At 45.8% G+C, this 19,171-nt stretch overlaps 1 non-coding gene across 1 annotated transcript; it reads left to right on the top strand.

The window, feature by feature from the left end:
* The first annotated feature begins 10,709 nt into the window (after positions 1-10,709).
* Positions 10,710-10,836, top strand: LOC115837171. The gene has a single exon (XR_004032198.1). It is a non-coding gene; the product is annotated as a small nucleolar RNA ACA64 (small nucleolar RNA).
* Positions 10,837-19,171: the final 8,335 nt, after the last annotated feature.

The raw sequence follows: 19,171 nt of genomic DNA, 5'->3' as shown, positions 1-19,171 counted from the left end.
GGATATTTGCATCTAAGCAGAATTTATTAACGTACCCGGGGTCGGGCACTGGTGTCTTCCTGCAGCTCCTTCTGAGCGCGGAGACACAAGCGTGCACAGCGCAGGAAATTCCAGGCTCAGTTTCCAGATAAAGGCTCTTTGTCCACAGCGAAAAAGGGCGCCCGGGCCATGCCAGACTGGAACGGGAGGGTCAGATGCTCCCAGACTTAGCATAAGGCTGCGAGGCCATTCGTGGATTTTTGACCCTTGTTTACAAATACAGACACTTAGAGTGACAGAGTGACCTCATCATACCTAACAAACAGTGACTACGTTTTAATCTTTGACAACTGACAGGGTTCAGGACGTCACCCATCCCTTCCCTCCCCCAACACTTTGCTGTAGTGGGAAGTTTGGACCCCACAGCCCTAGCCTGAGAGAAGGAGTTCCTTTTTTTTTTTTTTTTTTTTTGGTAGAGATGGCGGTGGTGGGGTGGTCTCACTATGTTGCACAGGCTAGTCTCGAACTCCTGGGCTCAGGTGATCCTCCTTGGCTTCCCAAAGTGTTGGAATTACAGGCATGAACCACTGTGCCCAGTGAGGAATTCTTTTCAGTTCAACCCAAAGCCATGAGACGTGTTCAATAAAACTGAACACTGGAAGGATATTTATTTCGGACCAGTTTTTGACTATGTCCCTAGAGAACTTTTGTGCGTGCTTTATGTTTGTTTGGTTTGTGATTTTTGTTTTTGAAACAGGGCCCTTCTTTGTCCCTCAGGCTGGAATGCAGTGGTGCAATCAGAGCTCACTGCAGCCTCGACCTTCTGGGCTCAAGCAATCCTCCCACCTCAGCCACCTGAGTAGCTGGAACCTCAGGCGCATGCCACCATGCTTGACTAACTTCTTTCTTTCTTTTTATTTTTATTTTGTAGAAACAGGATCTCACTATCTTACCCAGGCTGATCTTGAACTCCTGGGCTCAAGTGATCTGCTGGCCTCAGCCTCCCAAAGCGTTAGGATTACAGGCGTGAGCCACTGCACCCAGCCCCTAGAGAACTTTGAAATGTAAATGGCTATGATATCGATAAGGCAATTAAGCCCATTTTCACTGAGATTATTTTAAAAACCACAAAAGATTATGTAAATTTGGCATGTACCAGGAAACTCAATATACTTAAGATATTGGATCAAAACTACTAATGGGCTGGGCATGATGGCTCACACCTGTAGTTCCAGCACTTTAGGAAACTGAGGTGGGAGGGCTGCTTGAGCCCAGGAGTTTGAGATCAGCCTGGGCAACATAGGGAGACCCCCCCCCCACCGCCATCTCTAAGAAAATTTTTTAAAAATTAGCAGGGCATGGTGGTGCACACCTGTAGTCCCAGCTACTGGGGAGGCTGAGGCCCAAGGATTGTTTGAATCCAGGAGGTCAAGGCTACAGTCAACTGTGATCCTGCATTCCAGCCTGGGTGACAGAGTGAGACCCTGTCAGAAGGAAGGAAGGAAGGAAGGAAGGAGGAAGGAGGGAAGGAAGGAAGGAAGAAAGAAAGAAAGGAAGGAAAAAAAAAAGGAAACACCTGTAGCCTTTGGCTGTCACTGTCCTATTTTCCCATCTTCCTCCTCCAAGCCTCTGTCCTAAGCAACCATTAATTTACTTTCGGTTGCTATATAGCTTTCCCATTCTAGACTTGGAATGGAATCATATACTATGTGTTCTTTGTGATTAACTTCATTCACTTAGCATAACTGTTTCAAGGGACATTTACATTGAAGTTTGTATCAATACTTCATTTGTTGTTTACAGTAAAACAATATTTCATTGTATGGATATAGCCCATTTTGTTTATCCATTCATCCATTAATAGGCATTTGGTTTGTTTCCACCTTTTAGCTGTTACTAATAAGGTTGCTATAAACATCCAGGTACAAGTTTTTCTGTAGACATAGGACTTCATTTCTCTTGGGAATACACTTAGGAGTGGAATCGATGGGTTACATGGTAATTCTATCTTTAATCTTTGAAGAGCTGCCAGACTCTTCTCCTCTCCTTTGGGAAATTCTATTACACACATATTGGTCAAGTAAATAGTGTCCTGCATATTTCTCAGGCTCTGTTCATTTTTCTGTTTTTTGTTTTTGTTTTTTTGTTTTTAAGATGTAATCTTGTTATGTTACCCAGGCTGGACTGCTTCAGCCTCCCAAGTAAGTGGGACTACAGATGTGCACTAGCATGCCCAGCTTAAAGAAATAATTTCTATTTTGGTATGACACCTGCAGATCCCCTCTCCCTCCCCCAAAAATCTTTTTTTTTTTTTTTTTTTTGAGATGGAGTTTCTCTCTTGTTGCCTAGGCTGGAGTGCAATGGCACAGTCTTGGCTCACTGCAACCTCCACCTCCCAGGTACAAGTGATTCTCCTGGCTCAGCTTCCCGAGTAGCTGGGATTACAGGTACCTGCCACCATGCCCAGCTAATTTTTTTGTATTCTTAATAGAGACAGGGTTTCACCATGTTGGCCAGGCTGGACTTGAACTCCTGACCTCAGGTGATCCGCCCGCCTCGGCCTCCCAAAGTGCTGGGATTACAGGCATGGGTCACCACGCCTGGCCCAAAAAATCTTATTCTCCAGTTATCTCCTGAAAAACAGTAGGCCTACAGTCTACACTATATCTTCATTAAATTCCTAGCTCTCTTCCCAAATTGATTTTCACTTCTTTTTTGAGACAGACTCTCACCCTGTCACCCAGGCTGGACTGCAGTGGTGAAATCTCAGCTCACTGCAAACTCCGCCTCCTGGGTTCAAGCAATTCTCCTGCCTCAGCCTCCCGAGTAGCTGGGACTACAGGTGCCCGTCACCACTCCAGCTAATTTTTGTATTTTTAGTAGAGACTGGGTTTCACCATGTTGACCAGGCTGGTCTCGAACTCCTGACCATAGGTTCATGCCATTCTCCTGCCTCAGCCTCCCGAGTAGCTGGGACTACAGGCGCCTGCCACCACGCCCGGCTAATTTTTTTTTTTGTATTTTTAGTAGAGCTGTGGTTTCACCATGTTAGCCAGGATGGTCTCGATCTCCTGACCTTGTGATCCGCCCGCCTCGGCCTCCCAAACTGCTGGGATTACAAGCATGAGCCACCGCGCCCAGCCCACTCCTCCACTCTTAACCACTATTCTCTTTTACAACCTTATACCTTTGCCTTTTTCAGAATGTCATATAAATGAACACCAAGTAGTCTTATTAGTCCTGTTTTCAAATTTGATGACTTATTTGTAAACATTGATACAGTACCTGCAGTGTTCTGAGTTTTCTTTTTTTTTTTCTTTTTTGATACAGAATTTCACTCTTATTGCCCTGGCTGGAGTGCAATGGCGCCATCTCAGCTCATCACAACCTCCGCCTCCTGGGTTCAAGCAATTCTCCAGCCTCAGCCTCCGGAGTAGCTGGGATTACAGCAATGCACCATCACACCCGGCTAATTTTGTATTTTTAGTAGAAACGGGGTTTCTCCATGTTGGTGAGCCTGGTCTCAAACTTCCGACCTCAGGTGATCCGCCTGCTTCAGCCTCTCAAAGTGCTAGGATTACAGGCGTGAACCACAGTGCCCGGCCGAGTTTTCTATTTTTGACAGTACCCAGTACAGGTGGTGGCACACATTCAAACTTCAAAACTGAGAGATTACGGGGCTGAGCACAATGGCTCACACCTGTAATCCCAGCGCTTTGGGAGGCTGAGGTGGGTGGATCACGAGGTCAGGAGTTTGAGACCAGCCTGGCCAACGTGGTGAAACCCTGTCTCTACCAAAAATACAAAAATTAACTGGGCACAGTTGTGTACACCTGTAGTCCCAGCTACTCAAGAGGCTGAGGCAGGAGAACCGCTTGAACCTGGGAAGCGGAGGTTGCAGTGAGCCGGGATCGTGCCACTACACTCCAGCCTGGGTGACAGAGTGAGATTCCATCTCAAAAAAAAAAAAAAAAAAAAGACGGAGAGATTCCATTAGCACTGTGGGCTACGGGAATGTAGGCAAGACCTTGTGCTCCCTATACTTCAAATTTTTCATTCATAAGATAGGACGTATGGTTGGATGGGGTTAGTCAGATGAAATACTAATGATTATATCACATTAATTTCCAATGACATATGGTGATATGCATATATGTCATTGAAATGTCGGACAAAAATTAGGTTTTAATTGCTCTCTAGTAAATACAAAGCTGTTACTTTTTTTTTTTCCATCTTCCCTAATGTGTGCTGGAGGTCTACCATATGGAAATGATATCTTTGGACAGTTTCATGGGCTTTTGGGTCTTTGCGGATCATCGAAACAAAAATTACCCAGCTACTTCTCTTATTTAAAAAAGCATTAAAGATTGAAAATGTCAAATATACTTTTTTTTTTTTTTTTTTTTTTTTTTTTTTGGTAGAGACAGAGTCTCGCTCTGTCACCTAGGCCGGAGTGCATGCAGTAGCAAACTCGGCTCACTGCAACCTCTGCCTCCTGGGTTCAAGCAATTCTCCTGCCTCAGCCTCCCGAGCAGCTGGGACTACAGGTGCACGCCACCACATCCAGCTAATTTCTTTTGTATTTTAGTAGAGACGGGGTTTCACCATGTTGCCCAGGCTGGTCTCGAACTCCTGAGCTCAGGCAATCGCCATCCTCGGCCTCCCAAAGTGCTAGGATTACAGGCGTGAGCCACTGCCCCGGCCATATACCTTATTTTTAACTAAATTGGGATGAAAATCAAAATGATACCCTCTGTCTGTAGCTCGCTGCAATTCTAACTTGGATAATTGCCCTCTAAACATCCATAGTTCTTTTGGATTTGTCAACTGGGAAATCACTGTGGATTTGGATAGATATCACGCCTTTCATCGGAAAAACCTGTGATGGTCTGCACTCTGCAGATGACTGTTACCTTTCTCCAAACTGGGAAGAACTCCATGGTTTTCTGATACAATTTGTGTCATTCAGTCTCCAGTAAATGCAAAATTATAATGTCAAATAGATGAGATCAATGGAATAGAATTGAAATCCCAGAAATAAACTCATATATATATACTCAAGTGACTTTCAAAATGCTGCCAAGAATATGCAAAGACTATTATTTTCATAAATTGGTGCTGAGACAACTGGATAGCCACGTGCAAAAGAATGAAGTTGGACCCCTACATCACCCAATATATGGTAATTCACCAAAATAGATCACAGACCAAAACATAAGAGGTGAAATTATAATAATCCTAGGAAAAAAGGTGGGAAATATTGATAATCTTGGATCTGGCAAAGAATTCTTACATATGCACGCTGGGTGCAGTGTCTCACGCCTGTATTCCCAGCACTTTGGGAGGCCAAGGGGGCCGGATAGCCTGTGGTCAAGAGTTCGAGACCAGTCTGGCTAACATGGTGAAACCCCATCTCTACTAAAAATACAAAAAATTAGCCTGGCATAGTGGTGCATGCCTGTAATCCCAGCTACTCAGGAGGCTGAGGCAGGAGAATCACTTGAACCCAGGGGGGTGGAGGTTGCAGTGAACTGAGATCATGCCACTTCACTGTAGCCCAGATGACAGAGTGAGACTCCATCTCAAAAAAAAAAAAAAAAAAAAAAAGAATCCTTACATATGCAGCCAAGTGTGGTGGCTCATGCCTGTAATCCCAGTACTTTGGAAGGCCAAAGTGGGAGGATCACTTGAGGTCAGGAGTTTGAGACCAGCCTGGGCTACATAGTGAGACCCTCGTCTCTATTCAAAAAACAAAAGGAGGCTGGGCACGGTGGCTCACGCTTGTAATCCCAGCACTTTGGGAGGCTGAGGCGGGCGGATCACGAGGTCAGGAGATCGAGACCACGGTGAAACCCCGTCTCTACTAAAAAATACAAAAAATTAGCCGGGCGTGGTGGCGGGCGTCTGTAGTCCCAGCTACTCAGAGAGGCTGAGGCAGGAGAATGGCGTGAACCCGGGAGGCAGAGCTTGCAGTGAGCCGAGATTGCGCCACTGCACTCCAGCCTGGGCTACAGAGCGAGACTCTGTCTCAAAAAAAAAAAAAAAAAAAAAAAAAAAGGAAAAAAGAATTCTTACATATGACAGCAAAAGCAAAAATTTATGTGTGTGTGCAATAGAATACACACACACACATATATACACACACACAAATAATTTGGGCCTCATAAAAGTAAATAACTTTTGTGCTTCATAGGACACTATCAATAGTGAAAACACCCACTATGCTGGAAATATAAAATGCTACAGCCAGTATAGGAAACAATGTGGCAGCTACTCAAAAAAATTAAAAACAGTTACTACATGATCTAACAATGTCACTTCCGGATATATATATACTCCAAAAAACTTGAAGAAGGGTCTTGAACAGACTATTTGTATGCCCATGGTCATAGGAGAATTATTTACAATAGCCAAAAGGTGGAAGCAATCCAATTGTCCATCAAGGAATGAATGAATCAACTAAATGTGGCCTATCCATACAATGGAATACACACACACACATACACACGCACACACAGATATGATTTGCAAAATTTTCTTCCATATATATACTGATGCAAAAATCAATTTCCTTCCAATGTAAAGCATACATGTGGTTGGTTTGAGAAGAGCCCAGTGCCCAGGCTAGGGTTGTAGGGTTCAAAATCCCCATCAAAGCCAAGTGCTCAGGTGTTACAGCGATTCCTTTTCTAAAGTGCCTCGACGAGTAGAGGTGGGAAAGGGATGTGTGGAAGCCTCGAGGCCATTTTGCTGTTAACTTTTAACAGTAAAAGTTAAAATGGATAGGATGAGGTCACTTTAAGTGTCTGTGTTTGTAAACAAGGGCCACAGTTCTGTTTTCCTTTTAAAAAACAAACTAACAAAAATCCTTACATATGCAGCCAAGTGTGGTGGCTCATGCCTGTAATTCCAGTACTTTGGGAGGCCAAAGTGGGAGGATCACTTGAGGTCAGGAGTTTGAGACCATCCTGGGCCACATAGTGAGACCCTTGTCTCTATTCAAAAAACAAAAGGAAAAAAGAATTCTTACATATGACAGCCTGGTCTCTCAAAGAAGGTCACTACGTAATGATAAACAGGTCAATTCAGCAAGAGCATATAAAAATTGTAAATATATTTGCACCCAACACTGGAACACCCAGATATAGGAGTAGAAAATACTTCCAAACTCAATCTACAAGGCCACTATTACCCTGATACCAAAACCAGACAAAGACACATCAAAAAAAGAAAACTATAGGCCAATATCACTGATGAATATTGATGCAAAAATCCTCAACAAAATGCTAGCAAACTGAATTCAACAACACATTAAAAATAGAATGCATCGTGACCAAGCGGGATTTATCCCAGGGGTGCAGGGTTGGTTCAACATATGCAAATCAATTAATGTGATACATCATATCAACAGAATGAAGGACAAGAACCATATGAGCATTTCAATGGATGCTCAAAAAGCATTTGATAAAATTCAACATCTCTTCATGATACAAACCCTCAAAAAACTGAGTACAGAACGAACACACCTCAACGCAATAAAACCCATATATGGGCCAGGCGTGGTGGCTCATGCCTGTAATCCCAGCACTTTGGGAGGCTGAGGCAGGTGGATCACGAGGTCAGGAGATCGAGATCATCCTGGCTAACACAGTGAAACCCCGTCTCTACTAAAAATACAAAAAATTAGCCGGGCGTGGTGACAGGTGCCTGTAGTCCCAGCTACTCGGAAGGCCGAGACAGGAAAATGGCGTGAACCCGGGAGGTGGAGCTTGCAGTGAGCCGAGATTGTGCCACTGCACTCCAGCCTGGGCACCTGGGCAACAGAGCGAGACTCCATCTCAAAAAAAAAAAAAAAAAAACATATATGACAAACCAATAGCTAGTATTATACTGGATGGGCAAAAACTGAAAGCCTTTCCTCTAAGATCGGGAACACAACAAGGATACCCACTTTCACCACTGTTATTCAACATAGTACTGGAAGTCCTAGCTGGAACAATCAGACAAAAGAAAGAAAGAAAGAAAGGGCATCCAAATTGGAAAGGAAGAAAGCAAATTGTCCTTGTTTGCAAATATTATAATCCTATATCTGGAAAAAACTAAAGACTCCACCAACCAGCACTTTGGGAGGCCGAGGCAGGTGGATCACGAGGTCAGGAGTTTGAGACCAGCCTGGCCAATATCGTGAAATCCCATCTCTACTAAAAATACAAAAATTAGCTGGGCAATGGTGGCGTGCACCTGTAGTCCCAGCTACTCGGGGAGGCTGAGGCAGAAGAATCGCTTGAACCCAGGAGGCGGGGTTGCAGTGAGTTGAGATCGTACCAGTGCACTTCAGCCTGGGCGACAGAGTGAGACTCTGTCTCAAAAAAAAAAAAAAAAAAAAAAGACTCCACCAAAAAACTACTAGAACTGATAACCCAATTCAGTAAAGTTCCAGGATACAAAATCAACATACAAAAATCAGTAGCATTTCTATATGCTAACAGCAAACAATCTAAAAAAGAAGTCAGTAATCCCATTTATAATAGCTACAAATAAAATTAAATACCTAGGAATTAACTTACCCAAAGAAGTGAACGATACTTACAATGAAAACGATAAGACACTGATGCAAGAAATTGAAGAGGACAAAAAAATGAAAAGATACTCATGTTCATGCATTGGAAGAATCACTATTTTTTTTTTTTTTTTTGAGATGGAGTCTTGCTCTGTCACCAAGGCTGGAGTGCAGTGGCACGATCTCGGCTCACTGAAGGCTCCACCCCCCGGGGTTCACTCCATTCTCCTGCCTCAGCCTCCTGAGTAGCTGGGACTACAGGCACCCGCCACCTTGCCCAGCTAATTTTTTGTATTTTTAGTAGAGACGGGGTTTCACCGTGTTAGCCAGGATGGTCTCAATCTCCTGACCTCGTGATCTGCCCGCCTCGGCCTCCCAAAGTGCTGGGATTACAGGCGTGAGTCACCGCGCCCGGCCTAGAATCACTATTGTTAAAATGTCCATACTAACCAAAGAAATCTAGAGATTTAATGCAATCCCAATCAAAATACCAACGACACTCTTCACAGAAATAGAAAAAAACATCCTAAGATGTATATGGAACCAAAGAAGACCCAGAATAGCCAAAGCTATCCTAAGCAAAAAGTACAAAACTGGAGGAATCATATTACCTGACTTTAAATTATTTAAATATGACTATAAATCATATTATCTAACTTTAGAGCTACAGTAACCATAATGGCATGGTACTGGAATAAAAACAGACACAAAGATCAGTGGAACCGAATAGAGGAGCCAGAGATAAATCCATACGTCTATGGTGAACTCATTTTTGACAAAGGTGCCAAGAACATACATTGGGAAAAGGACAGTCTCTTCAACAAAGAGACTGGGAGAACTGGATAACCTTATGCAAAATAATGAAACAGACCCCTCTCTCTCACCATATACAAAAATCAAATCAAAATCAGTTAAAGACTCAAATCTAAGACCTTAAACTATGAAACTACTAAAAGAAAATATAGGGAAATTCTCCAGAACATTGGAGTGGGCAAAGATTTCTTGAGTAATACCCTACAAGCACAGGCAACCAAAGCAAAAATAGATAAAGGGGTCACATTAAGTAAAGAGCTTCTGTACAACAAAGTGAAAAGACAAGCTACAGAATGGGAGAAAATATTTGCAGACTACCCATCTAACAAGGAATTGATAACCAGAATATAGACCGGGCACAGTGGCTCATGCCTGTAATCCCAGCACTTTGGTAGGCCGAGGCGGGCGGATCACGTGGTCAGGAGTTTGAGACCAGCCTGACCAACATGGAGAAACCCCGTCTCTACTAAAAATACAAAATTAGCAGGGCATGGTGGCACATGCCTGCAATTCCAGCTACTTGGGAGGCTGAAGCAGGAGAATCGCTTGAACCCATGAGACGGAGGTTGTGGTGAGCTGAGATCACACCATTGCACTCCAGCCTGGGCAACGAGAGCAAAACTCCATCTCAAAAAAACAAAAACAAAAACAAAATAAAAAAAATCAAAATCAAAAAAATCTATAGAAATCAAAAAACAAAATAAAAAAATCTATAGAAAAAAATCTAATAGGCTGGGCGCGGTGGCTCACACCTGTAATCCCAGCACTTTGGGAGGCCAAGACGGGCGGATCACGAGGTTAGGGAATCGAGACCATCTGGCTAACACGGTGAAACCCCGTCTCTTCTAAAAATACAAAAAAAAAAAAAAAAAATTAGCTGGGCGTGGTGGCAGGCGCCTGTAGTCCCAGCTACTCAGGAGGCTGAGTGAGGCAGTAGAATGGTGTGAACCCAGGAGGCGGAGCTTGCAGTGAGCCGAGATCGCGCCACTGCACTCAAGCCTGGGCGACAGAGCGAGACTCCGTCTCAAAAAAAAAAAAAAAAAATCTAATAATCTGATTAAAAATAGGCAAAAGATCTGAAAAGACATTTCTCAAAAGAAGGCATGCAAATGGTAAACAGTTATATGAAAAGGCCAACATCATTGATCATCAGAGAAATGCAAATCAAAACTATTATACAATGAGGTATCATCTCACCCCTGTTAAAATGGCTTTTATCCAAAAGTCAGGCAGTAACAAATGCTGGAGAGGATGTGGAGAAAAGGGAACCTTTGTACACTGTTGGTGGGAACGTAAATTAGTACAACCACTATGGAGAACAGTTTGGAGCTTCCACAAAAAAAAAAATAAAACCGGCGTTGGTTGAAAATCACCCCCGGCTTTGGCCGTGGCCGCGGGTGAGATTCGGCGCCCAGAGCCTCCAGGGGCCTCAGCTCACCGCGCGCTGCCCCATGTGCGGCAGTGAAACCCAGGCCCCGACAGGCGCCGCGGCCTCCCCGCCGGGTGCGGCCGCTCGCGAGGTCTGGCCCCTGACTCCTGACCCCGACTGCATATTCCTAACCCTGTTTTTTTCTCCGCAGGACACTAGTCCTCCTACGCCTGAGACCGACGTCGCCAGGACGGCGGGGTCGGGGGAACTTGGCTGTCCCCCATCTTTCAAATAAAGCTGTTTGTCTAACTCAAAAAAATAAATAAATAAAAATAGAGCTGCCATTTGATCCAGCAACCCCACTTTTAGGTAAATACCCCAAAGAAAGGAAATCCATGTATTGAAGAGATATCTGCCCTCCTATGTTTACTGCAGCATTATTCACAATCCCCAAGATTTGGAAGCAACCTAACTCTCCCTCAACAGATGAACGGATTTAAAAAAAAAAAAAAAAATGTTCCGAATACACAATGGAGTACTATTCAGCCATAAAAAAGAATGAGATCCTGTCATTTGCAACAATTTGGATGGAATTAGAGGTCATTATGTTAAGCGAAATAAGCCAGGCACAGAAAGACAAACTTCACATGTTCTCACTTATCTTTGGGAGCAAACAATTAAAACAATTGACCTCATGGAGATAGAGTAGAAGGATGGTTACCAGAGGCTGGAAAGGGTAGTGCGGGGGTTGGGGGAAGGGGAAGTGAAGATGGTTAATGGCCACAAAAAATAGAATGAATGAGACCTAGTATTTGCTAGCATAACAGGGTGATTATAGTAAAAAATAATTTGGTTGCACATTTTAAAATAACTAAAAGAGTATAATCGGCTTGTTTGTAACACAAAGGATAAATGCTTGAGTTGATGGATTCCCCATTTACCATGATGTGATTATTACGCGTTGCATGCTTATATCAAAATATCTCATGTAACTCATAAATATATACACCTACTATGTACCCACAACAAAATTTAAAATTAAAAATGTAAACATTGCCTGGTCTATGTGAACCTACGGGGTCACAGTTCTGAGTGTCCTGGCAGCATGATGCAAAGCCACTGTCCTCTGGAGAATATCTGACTCTCCTGATCCAGTATGGCCTTGCCTCCAGGGCCCTTTTGCTGTGGATTTACTCCTTAAAGAGTCAGTCATCAAGGGGTTCGCTTTATCTGGAAACTCTTGTCTGGCATTCCCTGCGCGCACACCTATGTCCCCGTTCAGAAGGTTCTTCAGGTAAACGCCAGTGTCCGGTCTGAGGGCCTTTATATCTAGCATATGAAGTTCTGGTATAATGCAAATGTCTCTGGCAGGACAGTTTCAGGGACAAAAGTGGAAGCGGGATCGCTCAGCCACCTGACCTCCAGCTGAGATGTGACTCAGGCAACAGGGGGTGGAACCTCACAAACTGTCCAATTGGAGACGCCGCCGGAGCGGTGGGTGGGGCCGCCCTGTACAAAGGCGTGTGGATACCGCGGCGCGAGTTCTGGTTTGCGTCTCTCCTGCCTCGAACGTCGCTAGGTGGCTCTGCCGCAGCCTCTGTCGCTCTGGGACCCGCACTGGCAGAGGGAGTCGTAGTTAGGGCGTGGGGACACCGCGGAAGCCAGGAAATGGTGAATGTGCGGGGCCTGGAATCCCGAGACCTGAAGAGCAGCTGGCCGGAACCGGCTGTGGCGGGAACCGGGCCTGCCCGCTGCCACTCCTGGGTCTGTGGACGCGAGGCCCCCTGGCGCAGCTCGGCGCTCGGCCTCCTCCCGCCGCAGAGTGAAGCTGGGCCGGCAGCCAGGATCCCAGGAGTCCTGTCCTGTCCCCGCGCGGCTACTGCGGCCCCGGTCCGGGAGCCCTCTGTGGGCAGCTCCATGCCCGTAGCCCCGCGTCTTCCAAGATTGTGTGGGGATCACTGGAGGGTCAGGGGAGAGAAGGAATCCCGGCTCGGGTGTGGCGTTCGTGCGTGGGAGGATCGGTGGTCCGTGGGGTCCCCAGTCTCTTTTTCCCCAGGGGGACCAGTTTGCCCCTTAATTTTACAAACGTGTGAAAACAGGATCTCAAATCCACGACCCCGTTTTCCGGCCTAGCTCTTCCTAGGACAGGAAATCCCTAAATTTGCCAATTCCCTCTTTCATTCCAAATGAAGCTTTCCCTCTCCAGTTCACAATATTATTATTCGCCCTGTTAAATACGATTTGTAGGAAGCCATTGGTTTAGACTGAGCTCCTGCACTAGACCCAACAGACCAAACCAAAATGAGTTACCCACGGGGACGTTCCTCGCTACCAAGCTGAAACTAAGTTGTTTATCTGAGAGAAAGAGATGCCGGTCAAATCCCCAACAGGCCAGTTTTAGCCAACATCATAAGGAAAGTCCCCTCTGCTTTAACTTTTACCAGAAAAGCAACTTTGAAAGTTCCCGTTTTTCAGCCGGGCGTGGTGGCTCACGCCTGTAATCCCAGCACTTTGGGAGGCCGAGGTGGGTGGATCACTTGAGGTCAGGAGTTCGAGACCAGCCTGGCCAACATGGTGAAACCTCCGTCTCTACTAAAAATACAAAAATTAGCTGCATAGCCTGTGCTTGTAGTCCCAGCTACTCAGGGGGCTGAGGTGGGAGGCTCACTTAAGCCCAAGCCCTGGAGGTCGAGGCTGCAGTGAGCTATGATCTCACCACTGCGCTACAGCCTGGGTGACAGAGGGAGACCCTGTCTCAAAAAAATAAACATCAATAGCGGTTGAAAGCCACACGACTGGGGAGCAGCAGCCAGAGACTAGTGACTGCAAGCTAAGACCACTCTTGAGCCTGCAAAGGGAGGTCACTGAAAGCCCAGACGAGTCTTCCTGGGGAGCCTTCCCCGCAAGTGTCTTATTTGCTCACATCCACCAAGGAAGGAGCTCTTCATACAGAGAGAAGCTACAGAGCACTGGAATCCTGGGAACCGCACGCGGTTTTCGGGGAACCGGGAGGGTTGTAATTGTTTAGGTCGTAATTGTAGTTTCCTTGGGTCTAATTTTAGACATTAGGTTTGAGTTTTGCTTTCACATTAGGGTACACTCATGGTGTAATTTTTCCATATTGAAAAAGTCTGTGAAAGTTACAAGTTCTGTTTCCTGGACATGGGTGTTAATGACTTTGGGAGTTCATTTGTGTCAGAACCTTCATCTGAATCCAGCTGACAGTTTCGTCACTTATGAGAACGAGTGGGAAGGGGCATTCTCTGCTCCCAGAGTTCATTCCTGTGGCTGCTCAGGTGTCCCTGCTCACTGTCACCAGGGACTATTCCACTCTAGGGACTATACCCCAACAGGGAGAGAGAGTGGACTCCAAGCTTTGGTACGTGTTTAACCTTCTGGATGTTGGTTTTTCTTCTGAACTGCGGAGAAGCAGGCTACTTAGCTGATTCAATGTTTGTGTTTCTTTCCTTTGGATTCCTTTTTCTGTTGAATATTGCAGCACTTTAACTCCAGTTCCCTTTAGCATTTTGTAATTTTATTCCCTGTATGGGTCTGTAGAATTTTTAGTTTGTTGGTCTTTGAAAATTTAAGTTGATTGAGAAATATGATGTAAGAGAAGCAAATCCTGGAACCAAACAGAATTTTTATTCCTTTCAGGCAAAAGAAGCTCATGGTGTGAGATGGATATGTTTAACTTCTCAGGTGCATTTTTATTTTTACATTAGTTTGTGTGTGTGCATATCCCTAGAAAACTTTGAAACTTCAAAGGCTCTACTATTCCCAGGGCAAATGGATTCCTGTTTTAATTGATACGAGGAAAACTACTCCTCAAAGCTTCTGTAATCTTTGAAAAATTCTACTACATTTAATGGTTATATCCAAACCCTAATGTATTACAATATGCTACTATTTTTTTGAGACGGGAGTCTCGCTCTGTTGCCCAGGCGGGAGTGCAGTGGCGCCATCTCGGCTCACTGCAAGCTCTGCCTCCCGGGTTCACGCCATTCTCCTGCCTCAGCCTCCCAAGTAGCTGGGACTACAGCTGCCCATCACCACGCCTGGCTAATTTTTTTGTATTTTTAGTAGAGCTGGGGTTTCACCATGTTAGCCAGGATGGTCTTGATCTCCTGACCTCGTGATCCACCCGCCTCAGCCTCCCAAAGTGCTGGGATTACAGGCGTGAGCCACCACGCCTGGCCTGGTCTTGAACTCTTGAGTTCAAGTGATCCTCCTAGCTCGGCCTCCCAAAGTGCTGGGATTACAAATATGAGCCACTGCACCAGGCCTCCATTCATTTTAGAGAGATAATACATGTGAAAGTTAAAAAAAAAAAAAGTCTATGAGACAGGAAAATCTAACATTAAGACTCACTGTCAAGCATATCCTGGTTCATTCCAGGATTCTTGCTCCAGCCACCCTGCCCTTCGTAAAAACTTTTGGTAATTCCTTGTGCATCCTATTAGTGTTTCTTTATTAAAACAAGCAATTGCAGGCCAGGCGCAGTGGCTCATGCCTGTATTCCCAGCACTTTGGGAGGCCGAGGTGGGCGGATCACCTGAGGTCGGGAGTTCGAGACCAGCCTGACCAACATGGAGAACCCTTGTCTCTACTAAAAGTACAAAATTAGCTGAGCGTGGTGGTGGGTGCCTGTAGTCCCAGCTACTCAGGAGGCTGAGGCAGGAGAATCACTAGAACCCAGGAGGCGGAGGTTGTGGTGAGCTGAGATTATGCCATTGCACTCCAGCCTGGGCAACAAGAGTGAAACTCCGTCTCACACAACAACAACAACAAAAACAAGCAATTGCAAATGCATGTTTTTCTTATCCATGTTTGCTCTTGTAATGAGTAATTGGACTCCACCCTTTTTGGTATTTGACTGTTGGCAGATTCAGTGTCAATCCCCCTCTTCTAACAGCTGCCCACTGTCAATGGAAACACCAAACTCTCAAATATTTTAAGGAGGCTTTATTCTGAGTCAATATGAGTGACCATGGCCCAGAAAACACAGTCTCAAGAAGTCCTGAGAAAGTGCACCAGTGACAGCCAGGTTACAGTTTTTTGGTATTTTTGAGACAGGGTCTTGCTCTGTCACCCAGGCTGGAGTGCAGTGGCACAATCTCAGCTCACTGCAACCTCAGCCTCCCAGGTTCAAGCAATTCTTGTGCCTCAGCCTCCTAAGTAGCTGGGATTACAGGCCTGCGTCACCACACCCGGCTAAATTTTTTGTATTTTTAGTAGAGATGGGGTTTTGCCATGTTGGCCAGGCTGGTCTTGAACTCCTGGCCTCAAGTGATCTGCTGGCCTCAGCCTTCCAAAGTGCTGGGATTACAGGCACGAGCCACAGCACCCAGCTACAGTTTGGTTTTATACATTTTAGAGAGACAGGAGTTGCAGGCAGACATAAATCAGTACATGGAAGGTAGGCTTTGATTTGGCCTGAAAAGGTAGAATATCTTGAAGCGGGGGCTTACAGGTTACAGGTAGATTCAGAGGTTCTTTGATTTACAGTTGACTAAAGGAGTAAAGCTGTGTCTAAACATTTGGAGTCATTAGAAAGGAATGTTTGGGCCGGGCGTGGTGGCTCACACCTGTAATCGCAGCACTATGGGAGGCCGAGGCGGGTGGATCACCTGAGGTCAGGAGTTCAAGACCAGCCTGACCAACACGGAGAAACCCTGTCTCTACTAAAAATACAAAATTAGCTGAGTGTGGTGGCAGTGCCTGTAATCCCAGCTACTCTGGAAGCTGAGGCAGGAGAATAACTTGAACCTGGGAGGCGGAGGTTGTGGTGAGCTGAGATCACACCATTGCACTCTGGCCTGGGCAACAAGAACGAAACTTTGTCTCAAACAAAAAAAAAGAAAGAAAGTAATGTTTAAGGAAGTCAGCTAGGCTCAGGAGCCTATAATCCCAGCACTTTGGGAGGCTGTGGCACACAGACTGCATTAGGCTGGGGACAGTGGCTTATGCCTGTAATCCCAACACTCTGGGAGCCCAAGGCAGGTGGATTAGTTGAGGCCAGGAGTTCAAGACCATCCCGGCCAACATGGTGAAACCCTGTCTCTAGCCAGGTGTGGTGTGTGTGCCTGTGGTCCCAACTATTTGGGAGGGTGAGGCAGAAGAATCCCTTGAGCCTGGGAGGTGGAGGTTGCAGTGAGCTGAGATTGCGCCATTGCACTCCAGCCTGGGTGAAAGAGCGAGACTCCATCTAAAAAAAAAGTAAAAACGAGGCCGGGCGCAGCAGCTCACGCCTGTAATCCCAGCACTTTGGGAGGCTGAGGCGGGCGGATCACGAGGTCAGGAGATGGAGACCATCCTGGCTTACACGGTGAAACCCCATCTCTACTAAAAATACAAAAAATTAGCCAGACGTGGTGGCAGGTGCCTGTAGTCCCAGCTACTCGGGAGGCTGAGGCAGGAGAATGGCGTGAACCTGGGAGGTGGAGCTTGCAGTGAGCCAAGACTGCGCCACTGCACTCCAGCCTGGGCAACAGAGTGAGACTCCGTCTCAAAAAAAAAAAAAAAAAGTAAAAACGATTAGCTGGGTGTGGCGGCACATGCCTATATTCCCAGCTACATGGGAGGATCACTTGAGCCTGGGAGGTCCAAGCTGTGGTGAGCAGTGATTATGTCACTGTACTCCAGCCTGGGTGACAAAGCAAGAGACCCTATCTCAAAAAAAAAAAAAAAGATAAGAAAATCTGTTAACCAATACACTGGGTCAGAATGACCTAGAGTTTGTGACTTAACCCTTGGAGAGCATGGCCTTAGGTCTTAATTTATAATTTGGTATCTTATTGTCATAAAGAGTTTTGTTAGTTTTATGGTCTCTACTTTAACATTAATGCTGGTCAGTTGTGCCTAAACTCCAAAAGGGAGGGGTTATAACAGGGTGTGTCCGACCTCCCTTCCCACGGCTGGGAATTCAGTTTTTACTGTTTTCGTTCTTTCAAGACAGTGTCTCACTCTGTTAACCAGGCTGGAGTGCAGTGGCACAGTCATATTATAGCTTACTGCAACCTTGAACTACTGGGCTCAAGCTATCCTGCTACCTCAGCCTCCTGAGTAGCTGGGACTACAGGTGCATGCCACCATGCCTAGTTAATTTTTACTTTCTTTGTGGAGATGGGGTCTCACTGTGTTGCCCAGGCTGGTCTCAAACTCCTGGCCTCAAGCCATCCTCAGTCCCAAAATGCTGGGATTACAGGTGTGAGCCACTGCGCCTGGCCTGGGAATTCAGTGTTTAGGGTTTTTATGGGGTTCCCTTGGCCAAGAAGGGGTCTGTTCAGTCAGGAGGGTGCTGTGGATTTTATTTTTTGTTTACAATACCTGGACAAGCTGAGAAAGCTGAGGCATTCCCTCCTTGGGCCTTGCTGGAGAGTCCCACCTCAGAAGCTTTTCCCCTCGAGGGGAACTGAACTGTCCTACTGCCCTACCCCCAATCACAGTAAACACCCAGTCCAGGCTCCTTTCCTTACTCTTTCAAGTCATTATGCCTGCTTGAGGGGCCTGGCCTGCTTTTCTCAGAGACCTCAATCATCTTAGTAATTAAACCTTTTCATACCCTCTCAGCATGTGTGCACCATAACCACACTGGCATCTCTGTCAACATTGGAACTGCACCTCTGGGGTGACCATGGCAATTGGTGCCATGCACAGGATGCCTAGACCTTTATCACCTTATTGGTCTGTGTTCTCTTGCTGGAATTACTAACTTGGTCTGCCAGGTGGTGGCTGGCATGTGGGCTGAGCGCTGCTGGCTGGGGGAGCTGGTGCTCTGAGTGTGCTGCTCTGTGTTGCATGTTGAGCCCTGCCAGGCCTGGGTTCTATGTTCTGCTGACTTGAGTTGGCAGTTTGGATAGTTCCTTGACATTTGGGAGCAGGAGTTTGGGATTGAATCCCTCCTGAAAGCGCTCCTGAATGCATGTCTTGGCCAGGACCTATCTGTGTATTTAGATTGAACCAATACTTCCTTTCACAAGCAACCACATCTACAATTCTAATCCTAGCTGTTATTATCAATATAATGTACTCTGGACAATGAAAACCACAAAAATACTAAACCAAGCAGCATTCCTAACAATTACCGTAGCTCTTGTGATAAAATTAGGAATAGCCCCCTTCTACTTCATTTTTTTTTCTTTTTGAGATGGACTCTTCCTCCGTTGCCCAGGCTGGAGTGCAGTGGCATGGAGCGATCTTGGCTCACTGCAACCTCTGCCTCCGGGTTCAAGCGATTCTCCTGTCTCTGCCTCCCAAGTAGCTGGGATTACAGCAGCCTGACACCACGTCCAGCTAATTTTTATATTTTTAGTAAAGACGGGGTTTCACCATGTTGGCCAGGCTGGTCTGGAACTCCTGACCTCAAGTGATCTGCCCGCCTCAGCCTTCCAAAGTGCTGGGAATACAGGCGTGAACCACTGCGCCCTGTGCCCCGTTCTATTTCTGAA

The sequence above is a fragment of the Nomascus leucogenys genome, chromosome 10 (genome assembly GCF_006542625.1).
Source record: "Nomascus leucogenys isolate Asia chromosome 10, Asia_NLE_v1, whole genome shotgun sequence".
NCBI classification, from domain to species: Eukaryota; Metazoa; Chordata; class Mammalia; order Primates; family Hylobatidae; genus Nomascus; species Nomascus leucogenys.
This window is presented reverse-complemented; position numbering and strand designations above follow the sequence as displayed.